Source organism: Lissotriton vulgaris, chromosome 1_1 (genome assembly GCF_964263255.1).
Source record: "Lissotriton vulgaris chromosome 1_1, aLisVul1.2, whole genome shotgun sequence".
Classification (NCBI taxonomy): Eukaryota; Metazoa; Chordata; class Amphibia; order Caudata; family Salamandridae; genus Lissotriton; species Lissotriton vulgaris.
Window position 1 is genome coordinate 787,337,946 of NC_141685.1, and position 20,199 is coordinate 787,358,144.

At 43.8% G+C, this 20,199-nt stretch overlaps 1 long non-coding RNA gene across 1 annotated transcript in view; it reads right to left on the reverse strand.

Annotated features, from left to right (window-relative positions):
• Positions 1-5,046: 5,046 nt before the first annotated feature.
• Positions 5,047-20,199, reverse strand: part of LOC147747829 (uncharacterized) — a 65,886-nt gene continuing 50,733 nt past the window's right edge. Inside the window, exon 3 of the long non-coding RNA XR_015299694.1 lies at positions 5,047-5,203. This is a non-coding gene — a long non-coding RNA (uncharacterized LOC147747829). The remainder of the gene's footprint in view (positions 5,204-20,199) is intronic.

Here is a 20,199-nt window from a genome sequence, read left to right on the forward strand (position 1 = left end):
ATGGCCCGCCCGTTACGTTCTTCTACAGTGTAAATGTCCCCTCATCATAAACGATTACAGTTTGCTCCGTGGCCGGCCCACGTGGTTATAGGCCCGTATTTGTATACTGACATTTTCACAATAAAGGTTTTTAAAACAAAACATGGTAGTAGTACCTAGATTGGTAAAGTTTTGAATAATAGCCACTGTTTTCGAATCAGTAAAAGGCAAGTGAAATAAAGCAGCCCGATTACATGACGGTTAAAAGGTATAATACGCAGGAAAGCAGTAAAGATAAATGGTCAAGGGCTGTTGTGTTTTCCACTCCTGCAACATAAAGTGATCGATAAGAATCCGATATTCATGCCTATCAGCGACTAAGACAGCAGGTCGAGCCTCTTTTGTTCAACGGCTCCCTTATGGGACGAAGAAACACCCTTTTTCTCGAAATAGGAATATTTTACTTGCAGGACAGTTGTAAATTTCCCGGGAAAATACATTAGCCTGGAACATTGTTAGTGATAAACTGTAAATGCATCTGGGTCCTTTGCTTTACAAGTCAGAGTGAGAAAAAAAAAGGTGGGGCTTTCATCATTTGGGGAAAAAAAATGTTCGAAAGCAATGAAAAGTGTTATTTTTAGGTCATATGACCAAGCCTTCCATCATTAGAAAAACAAAAGTAAAATGAACCAATGAAAAGTTTTATTAGCAAGTCACATGACCTGTTATGCTTACGTTACGCGCTGCGTGCCGCGCCTTGGATCGCTTCCGGGAAGCTGCGCCTCGCGCACCGGAGCACTTCCGGGTGCGCTAACGCGGCGCGTCATATGACGCATTACGCGACAACGCAGGTCCAGAATATAGTCAAAATGTCTCCACCAACCAGCGGTCGGAACACAACCCCTTTCAGCAGTCCAAAAAGTTCTGTTAAATGACAACAGAAGGGACAGGCAACAAGAACCATCAGTCAAAGAGGGGAGGGCAAGTTCTTCTCTACCGGGTCACATTGGGGCTCCACCGGAACTGATCGAATTGGTAGTCTACAGTGTTTCTGGATGTTTCAGACTGAAGCTGGCATCAGCATGAGAGCACCACCATCTCGTGGCTACGTCGTGGCCATTCCGCGAGCAATCATGGCAGTCGCTCCCCACCGGAAGTCTACGGGAGTCGGGGGTCCCGGTGACTGTTGTAGAATCTTCAAGGCTGAGGGGACTCTTTTGGGAATGGGACCCATGCCCTAGCAGTCAAGCGTCCGAGTTCCACGGTTGCCCAGAGCGATCTTTGCAGGCAAGGCCCAAGTCTGTGGAGCCGACCGCCATTTCGTGAGCTCCGTAGCAGCCGCCTGTCGCTGTACCGCAAGATTGGGTGCAATTCCATTGGATGGCGGGTGAGACGTTGTAATAGCAAGAGCAGGCGCAATTCAGCTGGCCGAGCGAGGCACTGTGTCGCAAGAGCGGGCGCAAGTCAGCTGGTCGAGTGAAGCGCTGGGGTGTAGCTGAGATACCTCCACCCGGGGAGGTGGGGGAGGCTCGTTCGCGTCGCCTCTCCCTTCTAGTGCACCCCACGCCGTCTCCTGGCGCAGGTATATGTGATGGTCGTACCAGGGCACCGCAGGACGTGTCTTCAGGTCAAACGGATTGTGGGACAAGGTGTGGAGCAGGCGCAATTATCTCGAGGGCCTCCGTCAAGCGGTTCAGGGAGGCACCGCATCACATTGTTTTCCAATGCAGTCAGGTCCACAAACAGCCCCCACTTACTTTGAGAATAGTGAAGCTGCAGCAGGTGCAAATAAGCTTCGGACAGTGTTACAAGCGCTGCTCGGAACCCTCAACTATGGCACCCAACATCCAGGACTTATGCCATTTGTGCAAGGCAGTGACATCGAAGCATCTCAGGGACCAAGCAACATACCATATCCAGGGTCCTTCCCACAACCTCTGCCTTCCTTCTTACCTAGTTATTGTTCTTTCACTCCCACTCCAGGCTTTTAGTCTGTGGATGGAAAACCATGAACCTACACTCACCTATGAAAATCTTACTATTGATGGTTGATTTTGAGCCACAAACACAAAGGCTTGTTTGGATCGATGTTGCAGCAGGCTGCCATGTAAATAGATATTTAATAAAACGTTTTACCCTGTTACTTTGCTGGTGTGTTGTATATATTTATAATATTTGCATAGGATTTGTCGTTATTTTGGGTGGGGTGGGCGGCGGAGCCGAGCTGTCTTGCAGCCATCATGGTGTCGAGCTCAGTTCCTCTCACTAGTTTCGAATTTCTCATGAGGGGTTGTTCATAATGTTTCTATTTTAGCGAGGTCAAAAAGAGATCCCATTAGTGGCCTACTGATTTTGCTTGATTCCTTTTGTTTTTTTAACGATTTTTCACTATCTGCAAAGACTAAACAGAGTATTGCGACTCTGTGCTTGTTTGTAAATAGAGAATGAACCAAAGAGAACCAATTCCAAAACAATAAATGCTAGGATAACAATCAATCAAATGGAGAGGGAAGCAGGCACGACGGATTACAACGGGGGCAAAGGCCTGCGTTACCTACCCTTCACTATCTGCAAAGAGAGAATACTCCTAAAAGAAAGGAGGAGGGGGGGGCAGCGTTCAAAGCACATCAGCGTGCATAAACACGAAAATGTTTTTACCTACCACGTACTTGACGTTTTAAAGCTTTTGATATTTGCTATTAAAAAACCATTGAAATTCACTGAAAAAAACATAGGTTATAGACCATATATAGTTAGGAATTAGCATTTACAAAACCTTGAAAATTCACTGAAAAAACCATGGGTTATAGACCATATATAGTTAGGAATTAGCATGTACAAAACCTTATTTTACTCACACAAAACCATTGAAATTTCATATATAGTTAGTTGCACTAACTATATATCGCGCACCCGCAATCCACTGCTGATCATGTCACATATTACATCATTCATGACATGATCAGTGACATCACTGATGACATCACTGATGACATCACTGATGACATCTCAAATGACATCACTGATGACATCACTGATGACATCTCATTTGACATTACTGATTACATCACTGATGACATCATTCATGTGATAATACGGTGAACCTCTTCAGACTCTAATATGATCTTAGATACACTCAGAGTAAATAGACACTCACAGACTGTCACTCATCCATGGAGTTACTCACACACCTAGTCAGTCATGCAAAGAATCAATCACACTTCCATTTCCTCAACTATACAGTTATACACACCTTACTTATTCAAACATATACTAACACATATTTACTCTCTTATACAATCCCTGATACAAGTTCACAATGATCCATACAGCCACTCACAAATTCACTGGCTCTTATGCACAGTTATTTATATATGTCAACTCTCACACTCTCACTCTGTGTTTTACATATGTACTTACTTTGACATGTAGCACTGAGATATCCATTCACTCACCAATACACTCATGCACACAGTCAACCGCCCATACAGCTGTTTCCACATGCACTTTTGAACCTATACATCTAGTGAATCAACTGCTCACACATCTATGCACAGAGTCATACACCTCCCAGCCACCCACACACACACTCAGTCTCCCATACAAATACTTGGGCAACCAATCAATAACCCATATACTTAATCATAAAGCTACTGATCAACACATGCAGCAGTTTACAGAACAACAGACATAATGATGCACAAATTAAGACAGTTTAGTCACTAACCCATGCACTCAGTGAGACACATTTAATCACTCACTCATACAGTCAGTCATGCACCTACTAAATCCTTCATCCAGACACTTATACATCCACTCATTCTTCAATATGTAAGACATATTTTGACTTTTCAGAAACATACAGTCACTGGATGTTGTCATCAGTGATGTCATTTGAGATGTCATCAGTGATGTCATCAGTGATGTCATCAGTGATGTCACTGATCGTGTCATGAATGACGTAATATGTGACATGATCAGCAGTGGATTGCGGGTGCGCGATATATAGTTATTGCAACTAACTATATATGAAATTTCAATGGTTTTGTGTGAGTAAAATAAGGTTTTGTAAATGCTAATTCCTAACTATATATGGTCTATAACCCATGTTTTTTTCAGTGAATATATATATATATAAATATATATGTATATATATTTATATTTATAGTTATTTGAAGTAGTAAAGTGGAGAACAAAATAGATATTTTCTTAGAAAAGCCAGATATCATCAACATTGTATCAGACACGTAATTGACTGTCATGGTGTATAAGATCTTTTTAAGTTTAGCCGACAATGTTTCGGGTCGAGTGTCCAATTTACATATTGTCCTCAAAAGGGAAATGTAAGATTTAAACAGTTCCAAGAGTCAATGTTGTGGTTGCACAGGAGGATGTTACTTGCACCTCTTGGTAATAGTTGTATTGTGATCATCTGCCGCTGGTCCTGATTAACATCCCCTACTCTGAGTGACCGAGGGGTCAGCAGTTGCAGGGTTTCCAAGGAATGTATGTCTGTGAAGGGACTACCTTACCTCTCTGTGGAAGTTGGTGGTGTGTGGCCCACTAATGGTCTGGCTCCACAGACAGGGGTATTCTTGTCACACAAAGCCCTACATATGCCCCTGAATCTATCCTGTACCGCCCCAGAAAAGGAACGCATTACATATATATGTCTTGCAGGAAGGTCATTGTGCTCCCTAATGTCATTCAGTACATCCTTGATATCTTTGAGGAGCTCTAAAACTTGGCCCATCTGCTCTTCTCTCCGGGAAGTGGCTCCAATAATATTCTGTCCCATAGTTTCCCTGAAACTATGGGTATGAGCGGGTTCATTCTTTTGTGTTGATGTTGCCCTCCCACCCACACTTCCCTATATGCTGGCTCACCTGCAGATGTAGTTGTACCAGTGGTCAGTGACAAAACAGGAGCTAGAACTGGGGTACACACTTACAATGTTGAGATTGTACATGGGCCACAGGGAGCAATGACTACTACCAAATGATGCTGAGACGGAGACACAGCAATGGTTATAGATGGTGTAGTGGGCAGAGTGAGACTTACCCTAGCTCTGCCCCCATATACACCCGATGAACGAGGTTGCTCCTCATCCAGATCATGACCAGCAGGAGCTACATCCTCACTGAAGGCTTGTGCAGGAGTTGTTACTGTGGTAGTAGGTAGTGGAATGAATTCAGGACCTTCTGATGTTGAAACTGGTACTATTCTAGGAAAGTACATGATCATTCTTAGTATTTCTGTGTGTAATACATTGATAATTATGTTAAATAGTTTGTAAATCAGACTTTGTGAGTGGGTGTTTGTAATCAGTAGCCTTACATACAACCTCCTCACTTGACCAAGACTTTGCTTTATATGTTAATTTGTTCAAAATTTAGGGTTATGTGATTTCATTTCAAATTTGTTTAACAAAGCACAGTACTTTTCTAAATTCTTCCATAGATTCACAAATTAACAAGTATGAAGTAGTGACATGTTTCCTTTTTGACAACATCTCAAGTATCTGTCTTGCCAAATCTGTGATATGGAGAGCTTTCAGATTTTGAGAACTCTTTCAGAACCAGAATTAAAATATTCTGTACTATGATGTACATCATATAGGTAAGTCACTGTCCTTTTACAATGCATGAGACCAAATTGCACAGCAAACAAAATACTTATACATGGTTGTACAGTTATATCTGCTATAGCCCCCTAGTAGCCATACCGTTTTCAGAGCTCAAAATTTCTCAGTGGCACCACAGAGACAAAGTACCCCCCGGAATTGTTCCTTGTGTTGCAGAGTATGAAAATGCATTATTTCAAGATATGAACTTATTCTGAGTCACAGTTTCAGTATGATCATAGTGAGACATGACATAAAGTTATGGTAGGTCTTACAATGCTTTTTGGGAGTTGTAGTAATTGACCACTAAGGGTGTAGCGGTTGTTGGTTACTCCACCAATAGATGATTCCATATTTTTTGTATCTATTACCTAATTGGTAAACTGAGAGTACACCTACGGACCGCTAGGGCTTGCCACAACATTTTTAGAGGGGCACTAAAAAGTGTTTGAAATATAGTGTGGCTGTCACACTAGTAGCTTTCTGTGTGAGAGCCATTGGTAAATTCAGTATATTATTTTAGAGTCCAAAACTGATATTTTTTGTTCCAATTGTGTCAAAGGTACTGTCATCATCTTAATAGACAAATATACAAGCATTCCAGATGTGAGTAGCAAGGGTAAGGTTTACTTACTTGGTTATATGTTCCTATCCATACCAGGTTCTGTGAACTGGATGAAGAAGGTGAAACTGTGTGAGAGACTATTGATAAAGATTTGACTACAACATTTATGAGACAAATGATTTCCCTACTTTTAAAGATAAATGTAATATTGTCCTTCATGATAGTTATAATGTGGCATGCACAAAGCAGTGGATCAACTTTACAGTAGTTTACGTATGTTCATGCTAAAAACTTTTCAGATAAATGTCTAAAACATTACAAATAAGGTACATTATCATACCACTATGTACTCCATGTCACATATTCAAAGGTTAGATAAATTCTCATAGCAACTTTACAGTATATTAGACTAGTGTGGCCTTCACAATGTACTGTCATTAGCATGTTCATAGGATTTTTTACATTTGTTGTGTTTAATTCAAGAATTCTGAAGCTACAAGACACAATTGACATTGATTTCAAAGGCATTTGCAAATTTCAAATTAGTTGTTGTTTACTGTAGTGTGCTTTTACTTACCTGTCTCCACTCCACTGTGATTCCTGCAAAGATTTCAGTGTGCAGGATCGCATACACCTTTTCCTACCATGGCAGGATGTGCATAGGCCTGGGAGAATTACCTCCAGTCTGCTGGGCTTCTAAGTAGGTGTCAGAGGCAAGAGTTCTGACCCTCGCCTGCAGATCATTTCAGCGCTTCCTTAGATCCTGGACCCCTGGCAATCAGGTTTTAGAGCGATGCATAGCACTGATACTGCACTAGTGGTAGTCACTGACATCATCAGACTGTCACTAGATGCATGCACACCAGTCATGCTGCTACTACTAGATTTATTAGTGGCTTTCGATACGGTCTCTCATTCGATCTTAATCCACAGACAACATGACACAGGCACACATGGCAGAGTACTACACTGGCTCATGGACTTTATCGACAACTGGACCCAACCTCACTCTCTAGACTCCGTTATGTCTCAAACAATGCTGGTCAACAAAGAAGTCCCAAAGGGTTCTCCTGCGAGCCTGGCATAATTTAATATCTATGCGGCCCTCCTTGTGCACATTTTCAGGTTGCGGGGGTTGGAGATTGTATCATAAGCTGATACCCAACTTGTCTTTTCCTTTGTGCTGGATCTGAATAAGGTTAAATCTTAGTTCCCAAACTGTTCGAGAATAATTGCTGAGTGGATGCCGATCAACTGCCTCCAATTGAACGGTGAAAAAAACGAGATGGTGCTGTTTGTTAAGGCTCAGGAGCTCTGGTCGGTGGACTGGTGACCTGCTGAATCAGGCCAAGCCCCATTTCCGAAATAAATGGTAAAAAATCTTTACATCAAACTGGATCAGACTTTCTCCATGAAAGGCCAGGTTAGCGTGACCTGTGGAACTTGCTTTGCCAAAATGCGCCTACTAAGAAAAGTCTTTCCATTCCTCTGCTCCGCATCAAGAAAAACTCTAGTCCAATCATTGATCACGAGTTGCATGGACTATGGGAATGCATTGCTAGTGGCAGCAAATTATACATTGCTGTCTAAGCTTCAAGTTGTGCAGAATATGGTGGCTCGGTTGACTTGCAACCTCCCTTCACGTTCTTCCTCCACTCCCATTTTGAAAGCTCTGAATTGCCTTCTGGTCAGAAAATGCACCATCTCCGAACTAACCCTGGGCAAAGCACTACACTACGCTCGCGTAGTTTCTGAAGTTTACGCTTCTTCGCAGTACGCGAACTGCATGTAGCATAGTGCAAACACACTTAGCGTAGTGCAGCGGTCATTTTTTGCTTGCTCGCGGTCCTCAACGTCAAGTTGGTGACCCCGAGCAAGCAAAATGACATCCCGGCAAGACTTTTTCCTCGTTCGTGATCAGCAACATCAAGTTGCCGATCGCGAGCATGGAAAATAAACCTCCCGGCGGGATTCTCAATGCGGGGAGGTCGGGTTTCTCATTGCGAGTGGTCGCGTATGCTTGCGACTGCTCGCGATGATAAACTACCAGTCCGTGTTGAGAAAGCTGCTGCTCGAGTAAAAATCTACTCGAGCGGCAGGTAACTACAGCTTGCATTGTGCAAGATGCCGTTTTCAATGATTGCACAATGCCAAATGCTTGTCTGCACTGTGCAATCAAGGGTACTACGCAGTTCACGTAGTGTTACGCGTAGCTCGCGTAGTGAGGTTCTGTAAAATCTGCCTTGTCCTGTTATGTTATGGTTCCGTCACGATTTTGGTGATGTTGTACCGTATTTAGCAAGTACGACCAATATGGAGTGAATTCGTCATGTTAACTAGCGAGTTCATTACGTATTCAGAGACTGTCAGCCTGATTCATGAAAGACCGTTTTGCGAGTCTTTAATAGCGATTCATAAGGTATCGCTATTACAGGCTCGCAAAACGGGATTCATGTAGGAATCGCAAAAAAAAATGCGATTCCTACATATTCCTTATTTGCGATTAGCAAAATGCTAATCGCAAATAAGGAATAACTCCCCATTCATTCCTACGGGCCAAAAGGACCATAGGAATGAATGGGGAGTATTCCTTATTTGCGATTAGAAATTAGCTAATCGCAAATAAGATAGCGATTTAAAGGGTGCCAAGGGTGTCCAAAGGACACCCTGTAGCACCCCTTAAATGCAAATTTAAACAGGTGTGTCGCACACACATGTCCAAAGGACATGTGTGTGTGCAACATGCAACTTAGAAAAATGCTTTTAAAAGCATTTTTCTAAGTTTTCGCTATTTACCACGAGGTTTGACCTTGCGGTAAATAGCGGGCCGAAATTGCGAATTTGCAAGTTAAAAATGGATGATGAATTGCATTTAAGGAATCTCAAATAGAGATTCCTTAAATGTAATTCCTCGCAAAATAGTTAAATCGCTATTACCGATTTTTGCATTTGGGATGATGAATGAAAATCGCACTCGCAAAGGGCCAGATTCTCAGCTTCTGGCCCTTTGCGAGCGCAATGCAGCCTGATGTATCAGGATGTTTGTCTCGAATATGGGTTCCATTTTGTTTGTGCCTCCATTTTGGTGTTGCCATCACGTAGGCCCATGGAGGTAACTAGATGAACGAAGTTGCATGGGCTTAGTTGTTCATGCACTTATTAACTAAGCCTTTTCTTGACTCTAAGGTGCATTGTAAGGAACTGACCTCTTTATCTGAAACTGACCCTTTGCGAGGCCAATTTCCTTGGTTTATTGCTATCTGAGATTGCAAGTCAAAGTTCAGGACATCGTCAATTTTTAGCTTTTCTACACATGCCTTATCTTGCTCGTTATCTATCATTGTTTCCTTTTTATGTTCCTTTGTTACATGCATTGTGCTTTCAATTATGGGTTTGTCCGGCTTGTGGAAATTGAATTTGGGACATCCTAATAATTAACTTGTGGGGTTGGTACAATGTAAAGTGAGCCTTTTTGGAATGTGCTAATGTATAGAAATGTGTTTCTATTGGTCAGAATTTGCTGCAGTGGGTGTCCATTTGTAATGTGAATATTGTGTATAAATACTAATTTCTTGCTCTACAAAATTGAGCAGTTTCTTGAGTTGCACACCGTGTTGTGTTGCTGGGATTACTGCTACTAGCTGCAGCTAATAAATTTGATTTCTAACGCCACCTAGAAGTATTCTGTGTCTCTGTTTGCCAAGAAAGGAGAACCCGAAGACTTTGGGCGTGTCCCTGGTGCCGCTGGGTTCTAAAAACCCGGTTCTTCAGTTGGCGCCCAGCAGTGGGGCGACTTCAGCGGTACCGGTCCAAGCCCGAGGATCGTGAGGAGCCACGTGAGGAAATTCTGGAGGAGGGCCGCCACTTCATCGACCCCTGCATGTCGACGTGGACCGAAGGTATTTTCTGCGAGGCTTCCCGTTTTCCGACGGCTACGAAGGACCGCTGTCCTGACTGACGCCCTTTCTTGGACCCTCGATAGATGCTTTGTAGAGCGAGACGATAGACGGTCTTCTGGTGGCGTGACAGATATTTTGGTTAAGTATAAGTGGGTCGCTCCCACGACTTTGTTTGGTTCTTTGTTTGGTTCTTGGTTTGATTCTTGGTTTGGTTTGATTCAGCTACTGCAGTAATGGAAGCCGAGGGGCTCGTATATTTGCGAGAGTATCAATAGTTGATAACCCCTTGAAGTTTGAAGCTAGATTAGTGAGCTATAAGATGCCTGGTCTTAGCAAAATTAGGAAATGGTTTAGTTGTGGTTGCAACAAGGATTCCCGATTGGAGGACCCGTGTCCGATACCTCCGTTTGGAACTCCAACTTATGAGCTGTATTCAAAACACGGAGTGGGTCCTATCACCTATAATGAGGTATGGATCCACTATACTAGGAAAGATGGTGTCTTACGATGGCCCCAACATGGTAGTTTCGAATCAAATATTTTAGATAACCTAGAAGTTGTGCTGTTCAAGAAGAAAGCCCGGCCGTCAATGTTTGACTCTTTCCACCTTTGGCGTAAGGAAGCCAAACAGCGAGAAATTAAGCAAGCAAAGAGAGATAGGAAAGATAAGAATATGTCAGTGCTACAAGCTGCTAGGCAGTTTAGGGAAGATGGAGAAGAGCGTGCGAGTGAAGTCTTAGATAGACAGCGTTGCATGGCTATCGATAAATGTTATCTGGCCTTGCCGCCTTCCCTTCCAAAATTGAATGAAGACCCTGAAAAAGATTCTTTGATCTCTCATTTACTGAGATTGCCACCCCACTATGTGCAGGGTGCTACTGCACCTCCATTACGCCCGGTTGTTCCACCCTTTGTTGTTCAACCTCCTGCTGTTGTTCAGCCAACCGGTGCTCCACAGATGGTTTAGCCTCCTACTGCGCAACCCATTCTAGGGTCGCCAGCTTTGCTACCAGCTTTGCCTCCAACTCCTTTGCCTTCTGCTTCTGCATCTTTGACTTCTACTGTTCTTGTCCCCACACCTTCTTTGCCTCAGAATACTTATACCTCTTCCCTCTGCTCCAACGGGTCAAATCAGGCTCTCCCCTGGATTTTGCTCCTGCTTGTACCCTCAGGAAGGTTTACTCAGCCTGCCCTATTCCCCCTTTGACCCTTCTCAACGACTCACTTATTCATGGTCACGTTCCCAGTTCACACAAATCGGCGGTTGTCATCCCAATCTTTAAAAAGTTGGACGCCGATCCTTCCTCCCCCTCCAATTACCGCCCCATCTCACTCCTCCCCTACCTTGCAAAAGTCCTTGAAACTCACATCACTTCTACTCTGAGCACTCACATTGAGGCAAATCATTGCCTCTCCCCTTGCCAAGCGGGTTTCCGTCCCCTGCATTCTACAGAAAAAGTGGTCATCTCAGTCATGGACAAGCTGCGTGAAGGTATCGACATCAACCTTCCGCAAGCCTTGATTCTCCTAGATCTATCCGCCGCTTTTGACACGGTGGACCATACCATCCTCCTTAACCGTGTCAGGGCGGCGGGCATAGAAGGCTTAGCCTTTTCTTGGCTGGAGTCCTTTCTTGCTGGGAGAACACAGGGAGTCCGTTTGACTGGCTTTGCGGCGGCCTCTCGCAAGGTAGAATGCGGGGTCCCTCAGGGTTCATCACTTTCCCCTCTTTTGTTCAACCTTCATATTTTTCCCCTCATTTTTATGTTACAGCAACTGGAGGTCACCGTGTTTAATTACGCGGATGACCTCCAGTTAATCTTCAATCTGTCACATTCATCTTCATCTGCCCTGAACGTCCAAACAACCATGACTCTCATTCAAGATTGGATGAACTGCAGCCACCTCAAACTTAATACGGACAAGACCGAGCTGGTCCTGACCGGAGATGGCTGCAGTCCTTGGTCCCCTTCCTTCTGGCCCCCCTCCCTTGGTGCCCCACCACTTCCTGTGTCCAAAGTGAAAACCTTGGGAATCTTTCTTAATCCTCAGCTCACTGTTCACCCGCAAGTCAGCTCCGTGGTTTCTTCATGTTTCTTTTCCCTTAGAGTAATTAGGAAAGTCTCTCGTTTCTTTTCCCCCTCAGCTCTAAAAATTATTATGTTGGCCATGGTACTGTCCCGTATAGACTATGGAAACATAGTCTATAATGGAGCCCCTGCATATATGATCCATCGACTTCAACTGGTGCAGAACCAGGCGGCCCGCCTGATCCATGGCCTACCCAGATATCATCGGGCCACTCCATTACTCAAAACACTGCACTGGCTCCCTGTGAGAGAGCGCGCCCTGTTTAAACTCGGCTGCCTCACGTATCAGGCCAGATCGGGCACCGCTCCCGAGTTCATCCGTTCTCTCATCAAGCCATACTGTCCAGGCAGAGAACTTTGCTCGGCCCATTTGGCCCTCCTCACCATCCCCCGCTTTAAAAAGCAGAGGGCGGGCGGAGCGAGATTCGCTGTCCTGGCTCCAACATTTTGGAACTCCCTCCCGGTTACTCTACGCACTTCACCTTCCTATCTTTTGTTCCGAAAAAACCTTAAAACCTTTTTGTTTACACAAGCCTACCCTTAATCTCCTGTTGCTGCCACCCACTGATCACCACTAGGGCCATGAAACCGCTGGGTATGCGAGCGCTGTACAAATGTTTTTAAATTCAAATTCAAATTCTCCTGTTCTTATGTCTACTTCTTCTCCTTCTGCTCGAAAACAAATGACCGAGACTGTTGTTAATCTGTTGTCACCATTGTTTGGGTCACTGAATATGACCCCTGTTTCGGAACGCTAGCAGAGTCGTAGTCAGCTTCCTAGTTCCGAGGAACGGACAGTGTTGGATTTGTTGGCTCGTAGGTGGATTTTAAATGCTCCGAGGTATGATTTGCCAGCGGTTATGGGTGTTTTCTTTCAATGGGAACCGCCTAAGCAAAGGTATGTTTTCGATGTAATGTGTACTTTTCTGCATCAGGAATGGGAAGATAATGAGTTGGGTCCGATTCCGCAGGATGTGCTCGATGTTCAGTCAGAGTTTGCTGAAGGGATGATAGTGGAATCTGATGTTACAGATGCCGTAGAGACGATACTTGCTTTCAGATCTAGGCTTTCGCCTCAGACATTGTATGAACCTGATTCCTCTGTTAGGAGGAAAGTGAAACAGTACCCTATGAGAGAAGTTACTCCTGTATGGAAAGAAGTAGTTCAGGCTAATGTAAATCAGGGTATTGTTGCCGCTCCAGCTCATTTTCAGCGAGTATGGGTACATGTCCCTTATAAGAGAGCAGAGGTCTTGGCTCTTAAGCAGACCTTACCTGACCCTCGTAAGAATCCTGCTGGTTATTACAAGGAGTTGTCCCAGACAGTTGAAGTGTGTATTATGAATTTAGCTGACAAAGATATGTTGATGGGTAATGTAGTCCCTCAACCTTTGTGGGCGAAGATTCGTCATGAGAATCATGCTGCTAAATTAGGTGATACCTGGGCGAATATTGTTGCTGCAGATGGTAGACAGGAGGGAGGTGCTAAACCTGAACCTTTAGTTTCAGAAATACCAGGTAGAATTATTAATTTGGTGAAAACGATGATGCCCGCTTTACGAGTGAATTGGGATAAGTTAGCAGCATGTAAGCAGAAGAAAGACGAGAGTGTATCTGATTTCTTCACTAGGTTTGAAGAGACGTTTATTGAACATAGTGGTCAGGATAAGAGTACAGAAGGTGGCCAAAGGTTGTTTGTGGATAAATTTGTCTTTAATTTGCTTCCCGAACTTTCTAATAAGTTAAAGGACTCTGAGAGTTCATGAACTGTTTCTTCGTCGGCCCAGATATTGGCTACTGCGCAATATTACGAGAATAGGGATAAAGATGAGAAGGATAAAGTAGAGAAGAAAACTAAGGATCTAAAGACGAAAGTTCTTTTGCAGCAAGCTTATGCACCTCGTCAGAATCAGCCTCAGTTTCAGCAACCTCCACAATTTCAGAGATTGTTACAGATGCCTGAGCCCTATGCTCCGCAATTCTTTCCTGGCCCTAATCAGTGTGCTTATTGCAGAGAGGAAGGTCATTACAAGAATAGTTGCCCGGCTTTGTTACAGCGTGCGAATGGTGTACCTAGTCAGAGAAGTCGTGGTAGTTTTCAGCAAGCTCCTAGGGTTAGGGGACCTGGTGTGATCCCCCAAAATGAGCGTTCCTCTTCCCTACAGAATTCTGCGAATTATTTTAACAGACAGAATGTTCCGAGTGTTCAGTCCACCCAGTATTATGTTGAGGATTACTATGTCGAAGGTGAGAGGTCTGGTTATAATGATAACTAGGACAGCCAAGGACAAAGTGAGGGAGTAGGGTCAGTTCCAGTAGATCAGAGTGGATCTTATGTTGAAGTGATTACATCAGGTGTGGTAGAACCTTTTCTTTTGGATACTGGTGCGACGAAGAGTCCTATTATGCACTCTAAACTTCCTGGCGCACCTTTGTCTGGATTGACCAATGTTTCAGTAGGATTTTCAGGCGCCCCAGTTCGTAATCCGGTTTCTAGTCCTTTGTCCCTTTCCATTGGCCCTTGTGAATTGGAAGCTCCGCTTATTCTAACAACTGGTTGTGGTGAGAATCTGTTGGGTTTGGACTTGCTGAAAAGATTGTATGCGACCTTGCATTGTTCTCCTTCAGGAGTACAACTTACCCTTGGTAAGAAAGTGATTTCTCCAATGTATTTGTCTAAGGATTGTTTGCCACTGGAATTGAGTTCGCTTCCTGATACACTTTGGGCCACAGGTCCAAATGATGTTGGTCTTTTGCAGATTCCTCCGTATTTTGTTACCCTTAAATCAAATGCTAGGCTGCCTCGTATTCCACAATACAGGATTTCGAGCAATGGTGAGAGAGCTCTTTTAGCGATTGTCTATGATCTGGTTGAGAAGGGTGTAGTTGAGGAAACGAGAGGTAATGTGTGTAACAGTCCTGTTTTGCCTATCCTTAAACGTACTGATGCTTCTCAGCCACCTGAGTACCGGTTTGTGATTGACCTTCGAGAGGTCAACAAGATTGTCGTGCCACAGTTTCCTGTGGTACCTGATATCACTGCTTTGTTGACTCTGATTCCTGCTTCGGCAGCTTGTTTTTCTGTCATCGATTTGAAGAATGCTTTCTTCAGTATTCCTATTGCTGAGGAGAGCAGGGATATTTTTGGCTTCTCATTAGGAGGCCGAAGCTTCCGGTTTAAGAGAGCTCCCCAAGGTTATTGTGAAAGTCCCTCCATCTATAGTCAAGCGTTGAAAACTCAACTTGACGGTTCTGTGTTACCTGTAGGTGCTACTCTTATTCAGTACGTCGATGATTTGTTGATTACTGCTGATAATGAAAAGATTTGTAAAGAGGCTACTCTTTCTTTGTTGCGGTATTTGTCTGACCTTCATCATAAAGTGTCACCTTCAAAGTTGCAATATTGTCGCCAAGAAGTGACCTACTTAGGTCATCTCTTGTCGAAGGAGGGAAGGAGATTGACCCCAGAACGAATTCAAGCAATTGCGCAAATGAGTGTGCCATCCACACAGAGAGAAGTGCGCGCCTTTTTAGGTGTTACATCGTATTGTAGACAGTGGATTCCCAATTTTTCACTGTTGGGCGAAACCTTTGTTAGCATTGACTCTGAAAGATACTCCGCATCCTCTTCCTTGGTCTGACGAATGTCAGAAAAGTTTTTCTGAACTACGCGATGCATTGTGTTTGGCTCCTGTGTTGGGTACTCCAGACTATAGTAAGCCTTTCACGTTGTACGTGCATGAGAGAGAAGGTTGTGCGTTGTCAGTGTTGACACAACCATTTGGGGACAAGCAGCGTCCATGAGCGTATTTTTCAGCAACGTTAGACCCAGTTGCTAAGGCGTTGCCGAGTTGTCTGAGAGCTACAGCTGCAGCGGCTGTTTCTATCCGACAGTCTGCTGGTTTGGTATTGGATAATACATTGATTGTGATGGTCCCACATGCAGTGGATACGTTATTGAATAGGACCAAGACACAGAACCTTACTAGTGCACGTCTGTCAGGTTATGAGTTGACATTGTTGGCTAGTCATGTTCACATTAAAAGATGTAATGTGTTGAATCCAGCTACATTGTTACCGATCTCTACAGAGACGGATCCTCAGGAACAGCATGATTGTTTTCTTCATACAGAGGAAGAAACGAAAGCTAGAGTTGACCTAAGAGATACTCCCCTTATGGATGTTGATGGTACGCTGTGGGTAGATGGTTCGTGTTTTAAGCTCCCGAATGGTGAGACGACTGCAGCGTATGCTATCACAACCTTACATACAGTTGTAGAGACAGCACGCATACCACAGAATTCTGCGCAAGCAGCAGAGTTGATTGCACTGACTAGAGCGTGCGTGTTGTCAGAAGGAAAGCGAGTGAATGTTTGCACTGATAGCCAGTATGCATTTGGTGTTGCCCATAGTTTTGGGCGTTTGTGGAGAGAGCGTGGGTTTCTTACTTCGCATGGAACGAAAATTCAGCATGGACAGTTGGTGAATGAACTTTTGGAATCTCTCACTCTCCCAAAGCAGATTGCAATTGTGAAGTGTAGTGCACATAAGAAAGTTGTGGACGATGTTGGTCGAGGGAATGCGTTTGCAGATGAAGTTGCGAAGGAAACGGCGAAAGACATGATGAGCCGTATGTATGTTGCAGGCCCAGCTAATTGGGTTATGGCTGGTGGAATGTGTGAAGACACAATAGAAAGTGTGAAAATGATTCAGGCTGAAGCGACTGAGAAGGAAGTAAGTAAGTGGAGAGAGACTACGGGTATGCTCGATCCTACAGGTTGTTGGGTTGAGTTGTCAGAACACCAGCCATGGTTGTTGCCAGACGCGTATGTGCTCTCAGTGGTTACAATGGGTCATGGAATGGCTCACATCAGTTCAAAGGGAATATGCAAGTTGTTGGCTCCAGTTTGGCAGAATATTGGAATTCCGAAATGTGCAGAGAACGTGGTGAAACATTGTATGATTTGTTTGAAGTATAATCCTGGTAAGGGAACTCCAACTCCAGCTGGGCATTTTGCTCCTCCGACGTATCTGTTTGAGGTGATACAGCTAGATTATATATATATGGAGAGATGCAATCATTTGAAGTATGTCCTTGTGGTTGTTTGTGCCTTTTCCAGATGGATAGAGGCCTACCCCCTAAAGGATAATACTGCCTTGTCTACAGCCAAGGTTTTGCTGAGAGAATATTTCCCTAGGTATGGTTTGCCCAGAATTGTATGGTCGGACAATGGGAGGGAATTTGTGGGTCACATCATGAAGAAAGTGTGTTCTGGTTTGGGAATAAGGCCGAAGTTCCATGCAGCGAATCACCCCCAGTCTGCTGGACTTGTTGAATGCTACAATGGTACCTTGAAGCTGAAAATAGCTAAGGTACAAGCGAGCACTGGTCTTACATGGCCAGATGCCTTGCCATTGGCTTTTTTGTCAACGAGGACGACAGTACATTCTCGTATGGGACTTAGCCCATATGAAATTGTGTTTGGTCGTCCTGCCAATGTTTGGGGTGTGCCTCATCCTAAAGAATACAGCAGTATTGAGTACCCTATGTTGGTGGATTACTTACATGACTTGACTGCTAAATTACGTGTTCTCCACCAACAGGTCTATGACAGTTTGCCGACAGCTACTACAGATCCAGGACATTCAATCCTACCTGGTCACTACGATACGGATCAAGAACTTCCAGCGTACCAAGAATTTGGAACCCAGATGGACTCGTCCTTACTTAGTCCTTTTGGTTACAAGAACCGCTGTTAGAGTAGTCGGCAGAAAGAACTGGGTGCATGCCACCCACTGTAAAAAAGTTCCTTTGCCTTTGCCGTATGATCAGTGGGTGAGGGATGGTATAGCTGATAGATTGCGAGAGAGTTCCCACATTCGTGCCTTTTAGTGATGCTCATTTGACATGGACACGGTCAGAACGCGAGGATGATGATGTTCTGCAAGCTGCTGTGCCTCCTCATCTAAAGATTGACACCACCAATCCGGATCCTTTATTTAAGGATCCAACTGTTCCTGATAAAGACCGTTACGATTTGAGGCCAAGAAAGCCTGTTGCTATGGACAAACAAAACCAATTTTTTTTACATAGTGAATTACACCTTGTCAGATCAAGAGACTTTTTTACTTTTTACTTTTTCGAGTCGCCTTCCGGACTCAGCTGCAGAGTCGCGGTACAGTGTTAAGGGGTGAGCCACGTATTGACACAAGGTCTGTGGTTCAGGGTCGTCAGTGCGATCTTGGCGCACACTTAAGTGAAGAAGGTAATAGCCGTGAGCAGCACGTTAGAGGATGGAGTCTTTTGGGTCTGATAACAGTGTTGAGGAAAAGGGTTTCAAAATGAAAATGTATATATTGATTCGTAGAAATTTTTTTTAATAATGTGTTTTCTTATGCTTGTGAATATTACGTTAGCTTGTGTGGGTTGGATTTTCTATATCACACAATTGCCGCTTACATATACCTCCCAACCTACTCTTTCTTTTTCTACTGTTTCTCCACATGAGTCTCATACGTTACCTGAACATGAGCAGACACGAAGATCAGAATTTGTTAACAATTTGTTTATACAGATGTTGCATCAGTATCAGCTAGTCATAAATACCACAAATTGTTGGGTGTGTGGTCTTTTGCCACATACTACAGATAAGGAAATGCCATATTTGGTTTTGCCTTTTTCGCTAAATGGGTCAGTTTGGGCACTCCAATCAATGTTTATCTATGCGAATGAAGCCTCTTCGGTATGTTCTGTCAAAGACAATGCAAGTAATAATGCCTTGATACGGGGAATAGTTGATATGATTACAGATATTGATGCGTATAACGCTATCCCTAAAGATGAGGTACGAGCATATGTCGGTTGGAATAAGACGACATATAGTGTTAGCTTGACGGAGAAAGAAAGACAGCGAAGGTCTCCTCCTATTTGGATTGTACCCCACCGAGGTCATCTTTGTTTGCAAGGTAATGGTCAGAATCCGAGAGCTCAGCTTGGTAAGAGTGTGTGTGTTCACACATACGTTTATACGTCCCAGAAATCTTCTCCATTCGTGCCAGCTTAAGGCACGTATTTTGTTTATCACGACAGAGCCTACACATGGTTGCCATCTGATTTTTCTGGCACATGTTATGTGGAATTTCTGCTTCCCCCTACATACACTGCTATTTTCGATTACCATAAGGCAAGATATGGTAGAGGTGTTATCGATGCGAAAGATACTGTCGCACAAGAAGCTGGAGACTTCTTTAGGGGTTTTTACCCTTTTGGGGTCCCATGGCTATTAGTAGGAATATTCGTCAGCTTACGAGAGTGGTTGAGGCCACCATAAATGAAACTGCAGGTGCCCTTAGCAATATTACAGCTGAGCTTCAAGCGGATCGCCTTATGACATTACAAAACCGCTTTGTTCTAGATATTATACTTGCAGATAGAGGTGGGGTATGCAAATTGATTAGATCTAGTTGCTGCATTTTCATACCAGATAATGCCCCGACAGTGTACCAAGCCATCTTTAGGTTACGTAAGTCAGCTGAATCTATACATGTAGACGAAGGTAATTGGTCGTTGATGGAATGGTTATGGGAATTGCTGTCCAAATGGGGATGGAAGATTCTGATGTTCCTTGGTATGGCGTTAGCTATCCTTTTCTCGTGTTGCCTATGCATCCAGTGTGGTCCCGCCATTTGTAGTCTTTGTGCTACAATCTGTGTGAGAAGACCCGTCCCGAGAGAAGTGAAGGCTAATAAGATGATGTTACAGCAACACCTTGATGACCTGATGAGAATAGATATAGACCTGGATTCAGATTGACTTGAGTTTAGGTTCTTGCCTACGTAATGGCAAAAGGAGGGTCTGAGGTTCTGTAAAATCTGCCTTGTCCTGTTATGTTATGGTTCCATCACAATTTTGGTGATGTTGTACCGTATTTAGCAAGTACGACCAATATGGAGTGAATTCGTCATGTTAACTAGCGAGTTCATTACGTATTCAGAGACTTTGTCTCGAATATGGGTTCCATTTTGTTCGTGCCTCCATTTTGG